At 40.7% G+C, this 18,072-nt stretch overlaps 1 protein-coding gene across 1 annotated transcript in view; it reads left to right on the top strand.

Moving 5' to 3' along the window:
• Positions 1–18,072, top strand: part of Ccdc141 (coiled-coil domain containing 141) — a 178,464-nt gene that overhangs the window by 30,425 nt on the left and 129,967 nt on the right. The window lies entirely within an intron of this gene.

Below are 18,072 nucleotides of genomic sequence, written 5' to 3'. Positions count from 1 at the left end.
AACAGATGTTTGCTCATTGCTTATGTTTATTTATTCTTCTGTTTGGTACAAAAACTTCCTAATGTTCTAGCTTTCATCACGTCTCAGAGAATGCGCCATTCTCCTTATTGTTGTTGTTTTTGATCAAGCCTGAAGAGTTCCAGTTACCCAGCGTAACACACAATAGCATCCTTGATAGGTCTCCGGGGGTCTGCTGTTTTCAGGCGCACTGAAGAGCAGGGAACAGTGGGGAAGGCAGTGAAACCTAAACAAACCCAAGGGCATCGAGAGCTCCTCAAACAACAGAGAGCACCATTAAGAATCCCAGCTATACACCTGTAGATGATTTCTAATTACATTATTTACTTCAATTCACGGAGCAGACCTGGGAGAGTCATTTATATGCAAATGCAAGGCTAGAAAAAAATTAAGAAAATGCATTTATGAAAAGTAATGGTGGAGAGGTCCGGGGTTCATTTGAAATGTTTCTAAAATACAGTCTTTTACTGCACAAAAGAAATGTTTCTGAATAACAATTATGATGCAGTAAGTAAATGGAAAGGAAAATACCTGATTTTATTTACATTTAATTTTTACAGAGTCTAAGTCTTGAAAGATAAAAGTTGTGGCAATTTCTTTATGATGAGGTTGTTTGTGGTCCTTTAAACAGGCTGGAAAAATAGACTTAAAAAAAAAAAGAGTCCTGATTTGTTTTTTAATCCAAATGGACTGTGCAATTGTATGGTGTTAGAATTTTCCAGGTTTTTGTCTCTGTCATTGCTATGTGGCTGGCATTTCCTACTGACAACAGAACCATTTGATATTTTACCAACGCCTTGGCTTTAGCACAGGAAGCCTCACAGATGAAAGAGTGGGCACGCATTCTTAATTACCCCAGGGCTGTGGTTTGGCTTCCAGGTAGAGGCTACTGGAAGCTTGCACCCTGGGCCTGGCACTCAGGGCCCTCAGCAGCCTGTTCAGAGCAGCAACCCTTTCAAACTGGAAATGAGCCAGAAACCAAAGTCAGCCGTTTGTGTGTTTGTGTCCCGTGCCAGTCCAGTTTAGGGACTAACAAATAGGGAGAGGGGTGAACACCACCCTCCAGGCATGCAGAACGGGCTTTTAGAGCCAGAATTAAGAGACGGCATGTTATTTTTCTTCCACCAGGAGAGTATTTTGAAGTCAGAAAGTTGTCTGCATATAGCATGCGCACTCGCATTCAGTGCGGCTTACCAATGGAGGTCTAACCGGTAGATAGAAGGAGCAAAGGGAAGCTGTCAGAGGGATCATGTGATCTCCATGGCATTTACTCTCAGTAGACTTATATTTTCATCACTGCTAAGAACTGTGATAATGCTGTGTCGCTGACTTATGGATGGCCGCGCTGTGCAAGGTGCTGTGCCATACAGCTGGCCATGTGACATCTTATTTTAAAAGTATTAAGAGGAAAACAATTTTTTTATTTTTATTGAATATAATATTCATTTACATTTCAAATGCGAAAACCTTTCCTGGTTCCTCCCCTTCTCCAAAAAAAAAACCCAACCCTTCCTCCCACCCCCTGCCTCCAAGTATATGCCCCTCAGCCCCTCAATTTCCCTTTGTTGGGGCATCTATTGAGGCTGCACCTGACCAAGGACCACTCCTCCTATTGATGCCCGACGACAAGGCATTCCTCTGCCACCTTTTTGGCTGGAACCATGTGTACCCCTTGGTTGATGGTTTAGTCCCTGGGAGTCTTGGGGTGACTGGGTGGCAGACATCGTTGTTCTTCCCATGGGGCTGTAAACCCCTTCAGCTCCTCTGGACCACCTTCCAGATCTTCCATTGGGGACCCCACTCCCAGACCAATGGTTGGCTGCTAGCATCTGCCTCTGTATTTGTAAGGCTCTGGCAGGGCCCCTCCAGAGACAACCATGGCATGCCCCTTTTGGTATACACTTCTTGTTGTTCATAGTAGTGTCGGGGTTTGGTGACTGTTTATAGGATGAATCCCCAGGTAGGGCAGTCTCTGGGTGGGCCTTTACTCCACACTTTGTCTCCCTTATTGCTGCTGTATGTGTTCCTTTTCTCAGAGGAACCAAAGCACCCCCACATCAGTCCTCCTTCTTCTTGAGCTTCCTGTGCTGGGTGAATTGTAACCTGTTTATTTTGAGCTTTTGGGCTAGCATCCATTTATTAGTGAGTGCATACCATGTGCATTCTTTTGTGTTTGGGTTACCTTGCTCAGGATAGCACTTTCTAGTTCCATACATTTGCCTAAGAATTTCATGAATTCATTGTTTTTAATAGCTGAATTGTACTCCATTGTGTATATATGCCACAGTTTCAGTATCTGTTCCTCTGTTGAGGGACATCTGGGTTCTTTCCAGCTTCTGGCTATTATAAATAAGGCAGCTATGAACATAGTGGAGCATGTGTCCTTATTACATGTAGGAATGCCTTCTGGGTATATGTCCAGGACTGGTATCGCTGGGTACTCAGGTAGTACTATGTCTAATTTTCTGATGAATTGCCAAACTGATTTCCAGAGTGGTTTTACCAGCTTGCAATCCCAGCAACAATGGAGAAGTGTGAGAAAAGCCATCTTAATGCATATTTTCCAACTGTGAAAACCGAGGCTCGGTGATTATATAGTATGTAAAGTTAGCAAACAGCAGGCTCATTGTGGTTTGGGGGTGAGACGGTGAAAGCCCGCCCCCCCCCATGTTTACCTCCTCCTGTGTCTCTGTCCAGGCTCATTCTGAGCCACACTGTCCGCTCTCAGAGTCATTCTTTCAGATTATCAAGAAAGGGCTCTTTGACTCTGAGTAGAGGAACACTCACTCCTGTCGCCTTTTGCCCCACTCTCCTCTTATTCTACCTCCCTTGTTACCTGAGATTTTAGGGAAAATGCTTGTTCACACTGGCAGCCCCAACAAGCTACGCTCAGCCACAAACCACACTAAAAACATAATGGCAAAAACCAGAGAAAGGTGGTATAGCCACTATGGCCATAGACTGGGAAAATAAACAATTCAAGGGGTGGAATGACCCCCATGTCTGTCTTCGGGGCACTAGCATAAGATGGAGGTGTGAACAAAAGGTAAGAGGTGTGCATAGCTCAGCAGCCTGGAGGGAGGTTGGTCCTGCCTATCACTGACATATGGCTGGCCAGCGAGCCTCTATTATCTCCTGAACTCTGTGGAATCTCTTCTTTTGGTTCTTCTTCCCAGAGCATAACATTTCATTCACAGGGGTCTTTTTTTAAATTCGATATATTCTTTATTTACATTACAAATGATTTCCCCTTTCCAGGATTCTCCCTCCCCAAAAGTCCCATAAGCCCTCTTCCCTCCCCCTGTTCCCCAATCAGCCCCTTCCTGAACAAGTTGGGCAGAGGCCTCATCCTATCAAGACAGAGCACTTGATCCTATGGAAAGAGCCCTGTCATATCAAACTAAGTATTAGCACTTCTTGTTTTCCAGCATGGAATTCTGTCCTAAGTCTGGCCTAGCAGGGCATATTCTAGAGTGCAGGCCTGGGGTATAATTGAGTTTGCACATGTGAGGCCATCACAGGGCTGATACAAAGTTCAGCAACTCCATTATATTGTATTAGGTTTTAAGCTTTTAGGTTTTAAGCTTCTTGGATGGTTGAAGAGAACAAAAGTATCTACTTGCATTTGTACTTTGGAATTGCGATCCAAGGAACTCTGGATTCTAAGTGGTCCATGACCACTTGGTCTTCGTCGCTAAGCCGTTTCTCATATCAGACCTATTTAAATCATCCTCCCATTGCTGTGAAGCAGTTGAGAGCTGTCCTGATCATTCCACTTTTGATATGAGGCAAGGTCTAAAAAAGATAGAATGGGGAAAAAAGTTACATAATAGCTGATCAGCAACTTTGCTTTCCCATGTACTTCTAAATACTTTTCTATATGAAGTGGAGTATATAGCTAAATATACTTTCACAAAAATAGAAATATTCAGTGCTGAGCAGCAGTCTCCGTGTGTAACAGTGATGCCTCCTTTAGAATAGATGCTTTTCTCTCACTAGTGTTCTGCATAAATGAAGAAAAGGCTGCTGGAACCCTTGCTTTGTTAAGATAAAGATGTTTTGCTTATTGACAGTATAGGCCACGAGCATATTTTATTGACTTCTGGTGTTGCTGGGCAATCCATCAAATATTTAGAATATTTAGATAGAACTATTTGGGACATCCATTAAGTATTTTATTGGTGTTTATATTAAGCATTTGGCTTAAGTGAGACCTTTGTTATATAATGTCACATTGGTTTGATGGGCACGATTCTATTTTTAAGTCACTAAACGGTAGTGATGATAGGCAAAGCAGTGCTCTGAACCTGGAGCTATGGCAGGCCAAAGGGTGGGGCATGGGTTTTGGGTACTTATAATTGAATAGAAGCTAAGCCTACAGTTTTCTCGTTCTTCTTGTGTGTGTGTGTGTGTGTGATGCACACGTGTGAGTTTGTACAAGTGTGCACATGTAAAGGCCAGAGCAGGATGTTGGATGTTCTCTCCAGCTCTCTGCCTTATTGCCACAAGGCAGGGGCTTTCAATGAAGCAGAAGCTGGATTAGAACTCGGGTCTTCATGCTTGCAGAGCAAATACTTCTGCCCACTATGGCCTATCCTCAACCACATATTTATTTTAAAGACTCGCTTTTAAGGAATTATTAAATGAAAAGATTGAAATAACCTGTCTTCTCAAAATAGGAATTTCAAAACAGATTTTCTTTGTTCTGCTGCTTACCACTTGTAGCTGCTATTTCCTTGAAGTTGAAAGACTACACTGTCATATGGGTCTTTCACTTGTTTGATTAGAGTTACCCCAAGATATTTTATATTATTTGTGGCTACTGTGAAGAAAGTTGTTTCCCTAATTTCTTTCTCAGCCTGTTTATCATTTGTTTAAAGGAAGGCTACTGATGTATTTGAGTTAATTTTATATCCGGCCACTTTGCTGAAGTTGTTTATAAGCTGCAGAGGTTCTCTGGTAGAATTTTTGGGGTCACTTAAGTATACTATAATATCAATAAATAGTGATACCTTGATTTCTTCTTTGCCAACTTATATCGCCTTAGTCTCTTTTTGTTGCCTTATTTTTCTAGCTAGAACTTCAGGTACTATATTGGATAGATATGGGGAGAGTGCGCATCCTTGTCCCTGATTTCAGTGGGATTGCTTCAAGTATGTCTCCATTTAATTTGATATTGGCTGTTGGTTTGCTGTAAATTACTTTTATTACTTTTATTAAGTTTAGGTATGGGCTTTGAATTCCTGATCTCTCCAATACTTTTAACATGAAGGGGTGTTGTATTTTGTCAAATTCTTTTTCTGCATCTAAGGAGATGATCATGTGATTTTTTTCCTTTGAGTTTGTTTATATAGTAGATTATGTTAATGGATTTTCATATATTGAACCAACCTTACATCTCTGAAATGAAGCCTACTTGATTGTGGTGAATGATAGTTTTGATGTGTTCTTGAATTTGGTTTGCAAGAATTTTATTGAATATTTTTGCATCAATATTCATAAGTGAGATTGGTCTGAAGTTCTCTTTCTTGATTGGGTCCTTGTGCGATTTAGGTATCAGAGTAATTGTGGCTTCATAGAACGAGCTAGCTAGTGTTCCTTCTGTTTTTTATGGAATAGGGAACTTATAGGTCCCACCTCCATCTGGAAGACAAGGCATCAAGTAAGGGCTGGGGTGGCCATCCCACAGTCAAAGATGACCCATAATTTTTCCTGTCTAAAAGAACTGCAGGAATGGAAATGGTGAGGAGTCTGAGGACAAGAAGGTCCAGCCACAGGCCCAAAGTGGGATCCAAATCAAGGGGACGTCCCAAGGTGTGACACTATTATTGAGGCTAAGGAGCTCTCACCAAAGGGTCTGATCATGACTACCCTCCGAAAGACCCAACAAGCAGCTGAAAGAGTCAGATGCAAATATTTGCACCCAACCAATGGAGAGAAGCAGCTGACTCCTGTGGTTGAATTAGGGAAAGGCTGGGAGAAATTGAGGAGGAAGGCAACCTTGTAGGAGGACCAGCAATTTCAATTAACCTAGACCCCTGAGATCTCTCAAACACTGGACCACTGCCTTAGTCAGGGTTTCTATTTCTGCACAAACCTCATGAACAAGAAGCAAGTAGGGAAGGAAATGATTTATTCAGCTTATACTTCCACCCTGCTGTTCATTACCAAAGGAAGTCAGGACTGGAACTCAAGCAAGTCAGGAAGCAGGAGCTGATGCAGAGGCCATGGAAGGATGTTATTTACTGGCTTGCTTCCCCTGACTTGCTCAGCTTGCTTTCTTATAGAACCCAAGACTACCAGCCCAGGGGTGACACCACCCACAAGGGGCCCTCCCCCTTTGATCACTAATTGAGAAAATGCCCCACAGCTGGATCTCATGGAGGCATTTCCTCGACTGAAGCTCCTTTCTCTGTGATAACTCCAGCTTGTGTCAAGTTGACACACAAAACCAGATAATACAACCACTAACCAGGCAGCATACATCAGCTGATCTGTTTCTTTTTTATGGAATAGGGAACTTATAGGTCCCACCTCCATCAGGAAGACAAGGCATCAAGTAAGGGGTGGGGGTGGCCATCCCACAGTCCCCAACACATATACAGAAGAGGACTGCTATGTCTGGGTTCAGTCAGAGAAGATGCACTTAACCCTCCAGAAACTGGAGGCCCTGGGGAGTTTAGAGGTCTGGCTGGGTGTGGAGTTGGAGAGTAGGGAACATCATCATGGAGACAGGGGTTGGGGAGGAGGTATGGGATGTGGAACAGTTGGAGAGTGGAGGGGCGGGGAATAAAATCTGGAGTGTAAAAATTAAACAAACAAACAAACAAAAAGAATACAATAAAATTAATAGGAAAATAGAATCTGATGATAAAACTTTAAAATATAAACTGCAAAATGAACATATGGAATTTTGGTGTCAAGAATTATAAAGTAAAATAAAAAAGAACACATTTAACAAAAAGATTACACTGTCAGATGAGGATCACAAAGTGAACAAGAAAGACTTTGTTTTCACTGAGCACTCTCCAGAAAGCATAAGGTGGACATTCATGAGTGTTTAGATGGATTATAGAAAGGGGGGTGGGAAGAGACAGGTGTCCACAGGAAAGAGAAATTGCTCTTGGCTGATGTGGGTAGAGAGCCTCATGGAGGATTGACGTTGAGACTGGAGGCAAACAGGTTTTTAGATAAGCAACAATAAACACGAGGAATGTTCTAGTTAAAAAAGAACAGCCAGTGGCTCCCCAATGCTACATGCAAGAGATTGGCAAAAATAATTAAACTTAACTACTTACTGTTCCAAAAATGTTCATTCTTCTTTACTTCCAAAGGTCCTAAACTAATTACTTTCTGCTCCCTTGGTAAAACGCAGGTGATTTCTATAAACAAAAGGACTGCCTGTTTCTGTTCCAGGTAGATGATCCTGTCAGGCTAACATATGCAGGATGTGCCACATCTATTTGGTCTTTTAGTAAATTGCTATTCAGGGCACCATTTAATGCTCCACTGAAAAGAAAGTCTGTAATCTTTTTTGTGCTCTGTATGGCAGCTCAGGTGATACAATGACCATAAAATATGCTTTACTTAAAGCTGACTATTGCGAAGACACACTTAAAAAGACAGAGGACAGTTTTTGAGGAGTGCGGAATAGCCTTGGTTTTCCATGCTTCTGCAACCTAAAGGGAAAGCAGTTCCTTTTAGCATCTCTTTAAATAACAAGCTTTATGATGTTGGCCAGAATGTCTTTTTCTCTGATCCAATTCCAAGATACTTTGCCTGAGTTTAATGGCCAGCCAAGTGGGAAAGGAAAACTTAAATTAAGCTGGCCTTGACCGAGTCCTGAGGCAACTCATTTTTCATGGATTGCTCGTCTTAAAAGCACCATAGCTCATTGTCAACACAAAGTCTGCTTATGCTGTAAACCGGACACCCCATTTGTTTTGTGAAACAACTAGTTTAAAAAAAAACATATTACTGCTGCTGTCAATTAATCTGAGTATTTCATTTGGTGGCTGCCCTGAGGCTTCTTCAACCTGAGAATGGATTTTTCATAACTGAGAATGTGCTGTGACTTCCTTTTCAAAGTAAGGACAGATTTTGATATTTTCTCCTTAGACTTTGGAAAACAGAATGGAATTAATGTTGTCACCTGAGGCAGTGTCCAATTTTTCTATATGATATTTTGTGTAACCTGAGTGCCACTTTTGTTGACTTAAAGGTGACAGCAAAATGAAGAAGGGGTTTATTTAGTAAAGCAGGTATAAGGAATGAGCGTCTGAGAGGGCCATCGAGGAGACTCCAGAGGGGGCACCCAGAGTATATAACTCCCAAGGGACAGAGGGAGAGCTGGTCACACAGAGATGATACACTTCTGAGGGACACCATGATCAGGAAGTAGAAGTTCTTGGATGTCTCTAGTTTACAGTGGGGTGATCTGGCTCTCTCACAGGTGTATGTATCACAGCCAAAAGATGTGCCTAGAGTGAAATTATTTACTTGTTTATGAGAGTCAACCATTCATATACAAATCCAGAAAGATCTGGGAGAAATTTCACTAGCAGGCTACTGATAGGTGCCTACTTCAGTCATAAGTAACTATTTAAAAGCTTGGGACAAGTGAGATGGCTCAGTGGGGAAAGGCTTTTGCAAGTCAGACTAGTGACCTGAGTTCAATTCCTGAGACCCACTTGATAGAAGAGAACCAACTCTTTCCCAAAAGTTGGTCTCTGACCTCTGTAAATACACCATGGCACGCATACGTCCACTCCCAACAAATAAATGATTGCAATACATTTTTAAAGTTCAAAATAAGGTGGAATCTCAGGGTCATTTTGATTTGCATTTCCCTGATGACTAAGGATGTTGGACATTTCTTTAGGTGTTTCTCGGCCATTCTATATTCTTCTAGATTATTTGTTTAGCTCTGTACCCCCATTTTTTAATTGGATTATTTGGTTTTCTGGAGTCTAACTTCTTGAGTTCTTTGTATATTTTGGATATTAGCCTTCTATTGGATGTAGGACTGGTAAAGATCTTTTCCCCAATCTGTAGGTTGCTATTTTGTCCTATTGACAGTGACCTTTGCCTTACAGGAGCTTTTCAGTTGAGGGATGGATCCATCCACCCATCTCAAAATCTTTAATCCAGAATTGTTCCTGTCTAAAGGAAACTCAGGGACAAAAAAATGGAGCAGAGACAGAAGGAAAGGCCATCCAGAGACTGCCTCACCTTGTGATACATCCCATCTGTAGACACCAAAGCCCAGTAGTATTGCTGATACCTAAAAGTGCTTACAGGCAGGAGCACTGTTCTCTGACAGACTGTGCCAGCACCTTACTAAGACAGATGCAGATACTCACAGCCAACCACCGGACTGAGCCTGGGGACCCCAATGGAAGTTGGGGGAAGGACTGAAAGAGCTGAAGGGGATTGCAATCCCATAGGAAGAACAACAGTATCAATTAACTGTACCCCTCAGAGCTCCCAGGGACTAAAACACCAACCAAAGAGTATACGTGAGTCAGTCCATAGCTTCTGCTACCTATGTAGCAGAGGATTGCCTTGTGTGGCATCAGTGGGAGGAGAGGTGCTTGTTCCTGTGGAGGCTTGTTGCCCCAACAGAAGAGGATGCTAGAGGGGTGAGGTAGGAGTGGGTGAGTTGGGGGAGAGCCCTCTTAGAGGCAAAAGGGAGGGGTAATGGGGTGGGGGGCTTTCATAGGGGAGACCAGGAAAGGGGACATTTGGAATGTAAATAAATAAAATAAATAATAAAAATATAAAACCAAAAAAAGTTAAAAATAAACTAGATAAAATAGAATGGTTGATAATTATAATTTGTAAGTATTTATATGGTATAGCATATAAAATTCCAAAGAATAAACCATGTTTATGAATATAAAAACCTCATTAAAATCTTAATTAATTGTTTCTTGAATTGTGGGAATGAATGTATCTGATGCTTCCCAGAGTGGAGAAGTTACTCAAATTATATCTAGCACCTTGCACATTTTAGAAAGATGGGGTATCAGCAGATTTGGAAGCCATGTCTATTCTACATCTAACCCTCCAAAATGAGGCTATACCTTTCCTTCCAACTTGAGCCAGAATTCCATCTGTTTCTACTGAATAAAAATTGACAAACACTGGAGTAAGAAGTAAGTTCATTCTTGTCCAGTGATCAAAAGATGCCAAGAAATTAAAATGTCATTTCTGTCACTTGCTGATTCACTAGTGTTTGAAAGTATAATCCTGCAAGAAGGTTGGGGTTAGATTGGATTAGTGCAACTACTAGTACAAAATGGTGACTTCAAGTCTATAGAAAGTCTTCGTCTAGATTTGCTAGTTAATAATATTACCCCATATACTCCTCCCTATCATGTCTCTAAAATATATGCGTGTATTGTTTTTAGAAGAGAAATGTACATTTAAAAGTAAGCTTCAAACTGCAGAAGAAGAGAGCCTTAAGCAAGTCTAGGAAGCTTCTTAGGGCTTTGGTATTTTACCCTCTATGCCATCTCTTCAGCCCACATTTTTTTTTTTATTTTAAAGATTCACTTTTGAGGAATTATTAACTGTAAGAAATTGAAGTGACCTAGCTTCTCAAAATATAAATTTCAAAACCCTGAACTTACTTTGTTTGGCTGTTTATCATTCCCAGCAGCCTTTTGTTGAAGTTGAAAGATTCTACAGTCTGATGAGGCACACGGGGGGGGGGGGGGGGGGGGGGGGGGAACAGGACAGGCCTCACTTTCACTGAGCACTCTGCAGGAAACCTAAGATGGAGAGGGCGGCTGGGGCCCTGAGTCAGAGAGGACAGACAGTAAGAGGAAGGAAGCAGTGAGCAGAGCAGGAAGCCTAGGTGAGTCGTGGAAAGGGTGCTCCTCAGAAGATGAAGAATCAGACTTGTGTGAGGGAAGGGAGTGGCCTTATTGTCTTCTGTCACCAGAACTTTACTGATGACATAATGTAGAATGTTAGAAAAAGAAAAGAGGACACATGGAGGGACCCATGGCCCCAGCTGCTTATGTAGCAGGGGATGGCCTTGTCAGGCATCAATTGGAGGGGAGGCCCTTGGTCCTGTGGAGGCTCAATGCCCCAGCATAGGGGAATGCTAGGGCAGTGATTCGGGAGTTGTGGGTGGGTGGGGGAGCACCTTCATAGAAGCAGGAGGGAGGAGTGGGATAGGGGGTTATCAGAAGGGAAATTGGAAAGGGGGATAACATTTGAAATGTAAGTAAATTTAAAAAAACAATACAATTTTAAAAAATTAATTTAAAAATAGAATAAACTAACAAAAACAAACAAACAAACCTACCAAGATAAAAATTTACAGGCACCTTGAGAGGTCTGTAGCTAGATGTAGTTCTGAGAACTCATGGACTTTTAAATGTCCTCATATCTTACTTATGAATTGGCATCCTATTCCCTTTCTCTTTTCACTATTGGGGTATTTTTTGTTTTGTTTTGTGTGTTTATATTTCCAGTGGAATAGCACTGTGCATTGTGCCACTGGTCATGTCAAGAACTAAAGAAAAGAAGATCTTTAAGACAGAATTCTTCTCCTTTATCAGTCTAGGCCCAGGTTGCTAAGGTTGCATGAGGGAGTTTTAAAGTATGTACTTTTAATTAGCACCTGGTGGTTGTGCATATTCACAGGGCACAGGTAGCCCTTGCATCCACAGTGTAGTGCACAATAATCAGATCAGTGTGACTGATGCTTTAGCCATTTAGGCTGCTATCATTTATTTGACTTGGGTTCATTCAATGTCTTATCTGTTAGTGACATAAGATAGTTTCATTATTGTCAAAGTTAATCAACTACATTTGAGAACACTCGAGGTTAGTCCTCCTATCCAGCCCAATGTTCTATCTCCAGAAGAGTCAGGAAGCAGATGATGCCTTCAGTACAGAGCCATAAGTCTGAGTCAAATGAAGATGTTGACCCTGCTGGGTTCTGAGTTGTGATCTTCAAAAATCTGGAGCCTGGGAATCTCCCTTTTCTAGAATCCCTCTCATGGGGGTGTGGGTACACCCAGTTACTGCCTGATTTGGGGAACATGGGGCTATAGGATTAGAATAGGAAGGACTCAGTGGTAGAGACCCAGACAGAGGACTCAGAAATAGTCAGCAAACCCAAATGCGATGAACACATGTTTATCATGTAAGCCTGTGATGCTCAAGATGCAGTGTCATAGGCCATTCGTGCCTTGGGAAGCTGCAAAATGTGAGCTACAGGCTGGAGGGAGGGCAGTAAAGATGTTTGTTGACAATTGAACAGAATGGGCGTTGCTTCACTCTGATGTTAGCAAAAGGGACGGCCAACAGTGCAGTTGTATGCTTTGATTTAGCCAAGCACTCTAGATATGCTGATGTGTTAAAATGTAATACGGACAGCCTACACCTCCACTGTTTCAGACTTAAGCAGGTTAGTTAACTTGAAAGTTTAATTTGGGGGCTGGCTACTGTGTGGGAATATCTGCCTAAAGAAGATAAAAGAATACAGAGGATGGCATTAGTCATCTTGTAGCACGGGCACACTCAGTTTAAACCCAGAAAACATATTCTCTGGTACTCCTCTTTGTCATTTATCACTGCTGCATGGTTAGGACAGATAATCTAAGTGACAGCAGGCACAGAGATCAATTGCAGTTAACCAGACCTGCAGTAAACAACGAAGATAAGTACAACCATTGGAGGCTCAACCTGACATTTATTCTATGATATTTGCCTTAAATATGTTTGGAAATAAATGACTTAAAATATTTTCTTTTCTGATCTGGCAGAAGAAGTGATGGTACAATTTAATGTCCTTAGTTCATATCTCATTGGAGCTGTCAAAGCCAGATTCTTGTTAGACTTTTAAAAATCAGGGTTTTGGAATACCAAAGATATAACTCACAGACCACATGAAGCTTAAGAAAAAGGAAGACCAAAGTATGGATACTTTGATCCTTATTGGAAAGTGGATCAAAATACCCATGGCTCATAGCCAACCAATAGAATGAGCATAGCGTCCCCAATGAAGCAGGTAGAGAGAGGACCCAAGGAGCTGAAGAGGTTTGCAGCCCTGCAGGAGGAATAATAATATGTACCAACCAGTACCCCCAGAGCTCCCAGGGACTAAACCACCAACCAAAGAGTACACATGGAGGGACCCATGACTCCAGCTACATTTGTAGCAAAAGATGGTCATTTCAGACATCAATGAGAGGAGAGGCCATTGGTCCTGTGAAGGCTCGATTCCAAGAATCGGGGAATGCAAGTCAGGAAATGAGGGAGAGGGGTGAGAGAGGGGAGGGGGGAGGGGATAGGGAGTTTTCTGAGGAGTAACATGGAAAGGGGATACCATTTGAAATGTAAATAAAGCAAATATCCAGTAAAAATCAGGTTTTTAAATTTTACTTGCTTTTGCTTTGTTTTGATCCTAAAATAGCATAATATCTTAAAGTACAAGGCTTATATTGACACCATGGATGTGTGCTGTTGCCAAGGCTCTGGGTCTCTGACTTCAAGCTCCACTCATGGTCACCATGTCAGTTCAGTGGCATGTGAACTGACCATTGCAAGTAACCTTCCAGGGATTTTTAAATCATTATTTTCCATTTTATTATAATTTTTTCTGACACAATTATGTTTTAATCCATGAGTTGGTTAATTTACATGTATCTTATTCAGCAAGTCATATAAGCTAGGCCAGTGCCATTGGCTTCTGTCAATGGGCGAAGGTAAGGGGTGACTTTCATCATCTCTCCTGTGTTCTTCACATACAAGAGGGGTCTGTTCTGTTGACAGGGAAGAAAAGGAATAGCTTTTGTTAAAACAAGTGATGGGGAGGCAGGGAAAGAGGAGAAGGAGGGGCGGAATGAGTAAGGAGGGGAAGGAAAAGATAAATAGAGCACACTTTCTATAATGGTTTATTTTCCCAGTTGTGTTTATATGTCTAAGGAAGGAAGAAAAAAGTCAAAGGCGAAGGAAAATATTGCCCGAATAGGCCTCAAGAATGGAGAAAAATGCATTTTCTGACTCAATTATGAACAATGGTTGTTGTCTGGTCTTATAGTAAAATTATGGATATTATAGGCTTCTCACTAACGTAAGATCTAACTTTAACTTTCCTTGTGGGAAATGGTCCACATGCAAGGGTAGATTCTGCTAGTCCTTGTACCTTGCAAATGTACCCTAAACTAATGGATCTGTGGCTACGAGCCACAGAGATAGACAAAACTATAGAAGCCACCTTTGGTCAACATTGTGGGTGGATGCTGCCACCCTCAGTGACAGTGTCTTGTAGAGTTGTATTGAAACACTTTTTGGACACTTTTGAATGAAACTTTGTATCCCATCTATCAATGTTTTATTCAGTGATGAGTTCTGTTGAACAAAAGCCCCACATATTGTTAATTTAGCTTATTTACTCCACCTCCCTCCCTCTCTCTATAGAAGAAGGGAACAACAATTCCTATCCATGATATATTAAGCAATATTATCTCTATTGAACAACTGGTCTGTGTTCAAGGATCTTTGTGGAAATCCCAGGTAGGATATTGTTAGAGGAGGGAGAGGGGAGGACGGGGCGGTATGGGCATTATTTCAGGTCCTGGGCCCTCTCTCCAGCTCACAGCCTAAGAGGGAGGTTTCAGGGATGGCTGCCTGGGCTAGCCAATGTCTATAGAAACATCCTTGTGAGGAAAGAGTCTTCATTGAGGTTATAGACAGAAGAAGAATAAGGCTTTGCCTTATTCTCTGGACGGTAGGAACATACAGGGTAGTCCGGAGAGCCAGCTTCTGCCATGTTAGGGACACAGACTTAAAGCAGGCTGGGATGTTACAGCACAGACCCCTCACTTCTTGGACTATTATTTGTTACTTATGGTGACAGAGGTTCTTTACCATGCAATATGTATTTTCATTGCTCCGTTACTTTTTTGTTATTTTTACACAGATAGATTACAAGTGCAGACCCCTAGACATATCCTAGTTTGGGTTTAACCTGATCTGTCTGTTATTCCTGAATTATATATATTCATCATATTTTTTGGTCATTTAATAATATTAATTTGCTGTATTGAGATTTTTCTATCCTTCTTAAATTCACTGAAATGATTGTTCAAATTATATTCACCAGAACACCTGTGAATAAGCCCTTATGGAATAGATTAAATCCATTTACTTTAAAAATAAAAGAATAATGTAATCACCATTGGTGTGTGGGTGAGAAGACCACAGACATTTCCAACTATGTTTGAATAGAACATTTCTGAGATCCCAAATTAGTCTGAGAATTTGAAAACTCTCAAGTCAAAAAGGGTTTTAAGGGATGAAGGGGTTTTATTTGTGTCTGTGTTTTTAGATAATTTTCTTAATTTAGGAGGTGTTTTGAATCATTTGACAGAAAATATAAGATGTGGTTACAAGAAACTTCAGAAAACCATTATCAAGATACGTCCCCCAAATAGAAAACTCAGATGGTATCCTCATCCTGACCCTGATGATGTTATCATGTCCTGGTTGATAACAAATGTACTTGGCAGTGGAGCCGGAGTCAGAGAAACAGTGAGCTGGAGCGTCTGTTAACTCAGACACAGAGACTCACCCGTTAGCTAGGGCTAGCATTGTCTCAACACGCTCATGGACATGCGCAGGATGGTGGGATGTTAAACAGACTTAATAGGGAGATCACTGCCGTTTAGAAGAACCAGCAAAAGATGACGACAAAAATTGACTGAGAATTTAGTGTCAGCAATAATTACAGCATGCATTTGCTTTCTCCTGTTCACCTTCATTCGAAAGGGAGGCCCTAGATGTGGATAAAAAGGAACTTGTGCATGTCGTCCTGGTTCTGGCTACAATCTTAAGCCCAGGTGAACTACATGTCCCAGACACAATACTCTATTCCTACACATGGGTCTCAAAACTTATGGTCCAATTTTGATGCTGCTGTTGGATTTACCATGATATCCAAATCTGCTGATTTAAAAGTTGTACAACTTCTTGTCATTGGCTACATACATACATTTTAATTTTATATAATAAGCATTTTACTGTCCATATGAAAATGTGTTATAGAATTATTTTCATACATGAAATAACCATATCACCATGGAGAATACATTTGTATTTATACATAAAATAATCATCTTATTGTAGAAAATTAGTGAAAAATTAAAGAACAAAATAGATGATTAAATCATCTTTTTTTGAAAAAAATTTTCAAAACTATGTTTTGGTACACATTTTTTAAAAGTGGATCATTGATGTCTGGACTCAAATTAAAGTCTTATATTTTCAAGTGTTTTCATTTCTGAAATCCTTTGTGGGTATTCATTAGCAGCTCTTCAGATCATAAGTAGCTTTTTGTTTCCTGTTATGGGTATAGTGGTATTTAATTCATCTTTATCAGATCACAGTATGCCTTCCATTCAGTGGTTTTATAAGTGAATAACAATAATTAATATTAATGAGAAAGTATACATGAATATAAAGGAAATTAAAATACCATCTAACATCTATTGACTGTTAATAGCTGTCAGACGCTACCATAGGGACTCCCATAGATCACTCATTTATTCTTCATAACTTTATAAGATCAATATTGTTGTCTGAGGTTGAGACATGCTGAGAAAAACTGATTTATAAAATGCACAGGATTTACTAAATGGCAGAGTCAGCCTGTGGGCCTTGGTGCTGGTTTGTAGTCAAACTTAGTCAGTCTTGTAGCACTGGGAGTCAAACTTAAGGTCTTGTGCATGCTCTACCTCTTAGCTACACTGCTAGCCCTAAGTCTGCGTCATTGTGTTATGTAGAATGCCGGCCATAAATCAGAAGGAGGTTTGACATATTGCTTCTCTCCATCTAATTCCTTGCTCCTCGTCTATAAATCTGTGGACTGCTCTTATTTTCACAAACTAGATTCTTAGTTGTGGGTAGATTTGGTGGGACATCAACATTTCAAGACTCCTGATGTAGGCGCTAAACTGTTCTCTAGAAGAGTCACACCAACCAATGACAATATATTTCAATTTGCTTTTTACTCACCCACAGTATCTACCGACGGAATGGGGACTTTTTGCTTTGTGCAATTCCTAGCACGTGCCACAATGTGAAAGTCACAGAAAGCATATGAAGGTCAGGCTGAGCTGGAGGCCTATCAATGCAGCCTATTCACACTGTAGAGCCATCCAGGTTTTCAATCTGGAGAACTTGCACACTCAGATTATTAGAATTAATTCAACCCAACACTTTACAGAAAATATGGAAACAAGATTTGGAGGTTAACAATATGAGAATAGTAATAAATCATGGCTTTGCATGTGATGCTGTATTTGGCACTAAAAGAATATTTTCCTACTATTTCTTTTCAGCTAAAGGTCATAGAGTAATATTATATGGTTTGTTCTGATTAAGAGTTAAATGGTGACTATTTTAGGCTTTGTTGATCTTACCCTTTGAATCGCAATTCCCTAAACTCTGCTTTTGTGACATGAAAACAGCCATAGATTCAGAAATGATTATGGTTGCATTCCAGTAGAACTTTATTTGTGGGCACTGAACTTTCAGTTTTGCAATTTTTAAAAACAGAAATAAATCTTAAAATTCCTTTAACATTATTCTTGGTCATGTCATATACAGTTTCGAGGTATTTCGGCCATATCTCTTCCCACTCCTCTCTCTCCCCACTTAGGTATTCAATTTTTATTATAATACACTAAGTCTACTTAGTACTGATGATATATAATAGTGTTCTCTCAGATTCTGGTTACTATCATAACACTGTTGTAAGATGAAGAATATTGGTATGTTACTTGTATAATCAGAAGAAACAGTTAAATTGCTATTTATCTGAAAGTAGTTTTAAAAGGTTAAGGCCCTAAATTCATTCAAGGGAGACAGTTGGGAATCTGGGACTCCAGTGTCTTGACCAATGGGGGAAAACTGTTTGGACAAGGGAGTCATGAATGGACTAAGGAGGGATGTGTGACGACTACGGGGGAGAGGAGTCTGGCTGAGGTATGGATGGTTATCTGTAGAGGAGAGAACGCCAGACTAGAAGTA

Source organism: Apodemus sylvaticus, chromosome 5, assembly GCF_947179515.1.
Source record: "Apodemus sylvaticus chromosome 5, mApoSyl1.1, whole genome shotgun sequence".
Classification (NCBI taxonomy): Eukaryota; Metazoa; Chordata; class Mammalia; order Rodentia; family Muridae; genus Apodemus; species Apodemus sylvaticus.
This window is presented reverse-complemented; position numbering and strand designations above follow the sequence as displayed.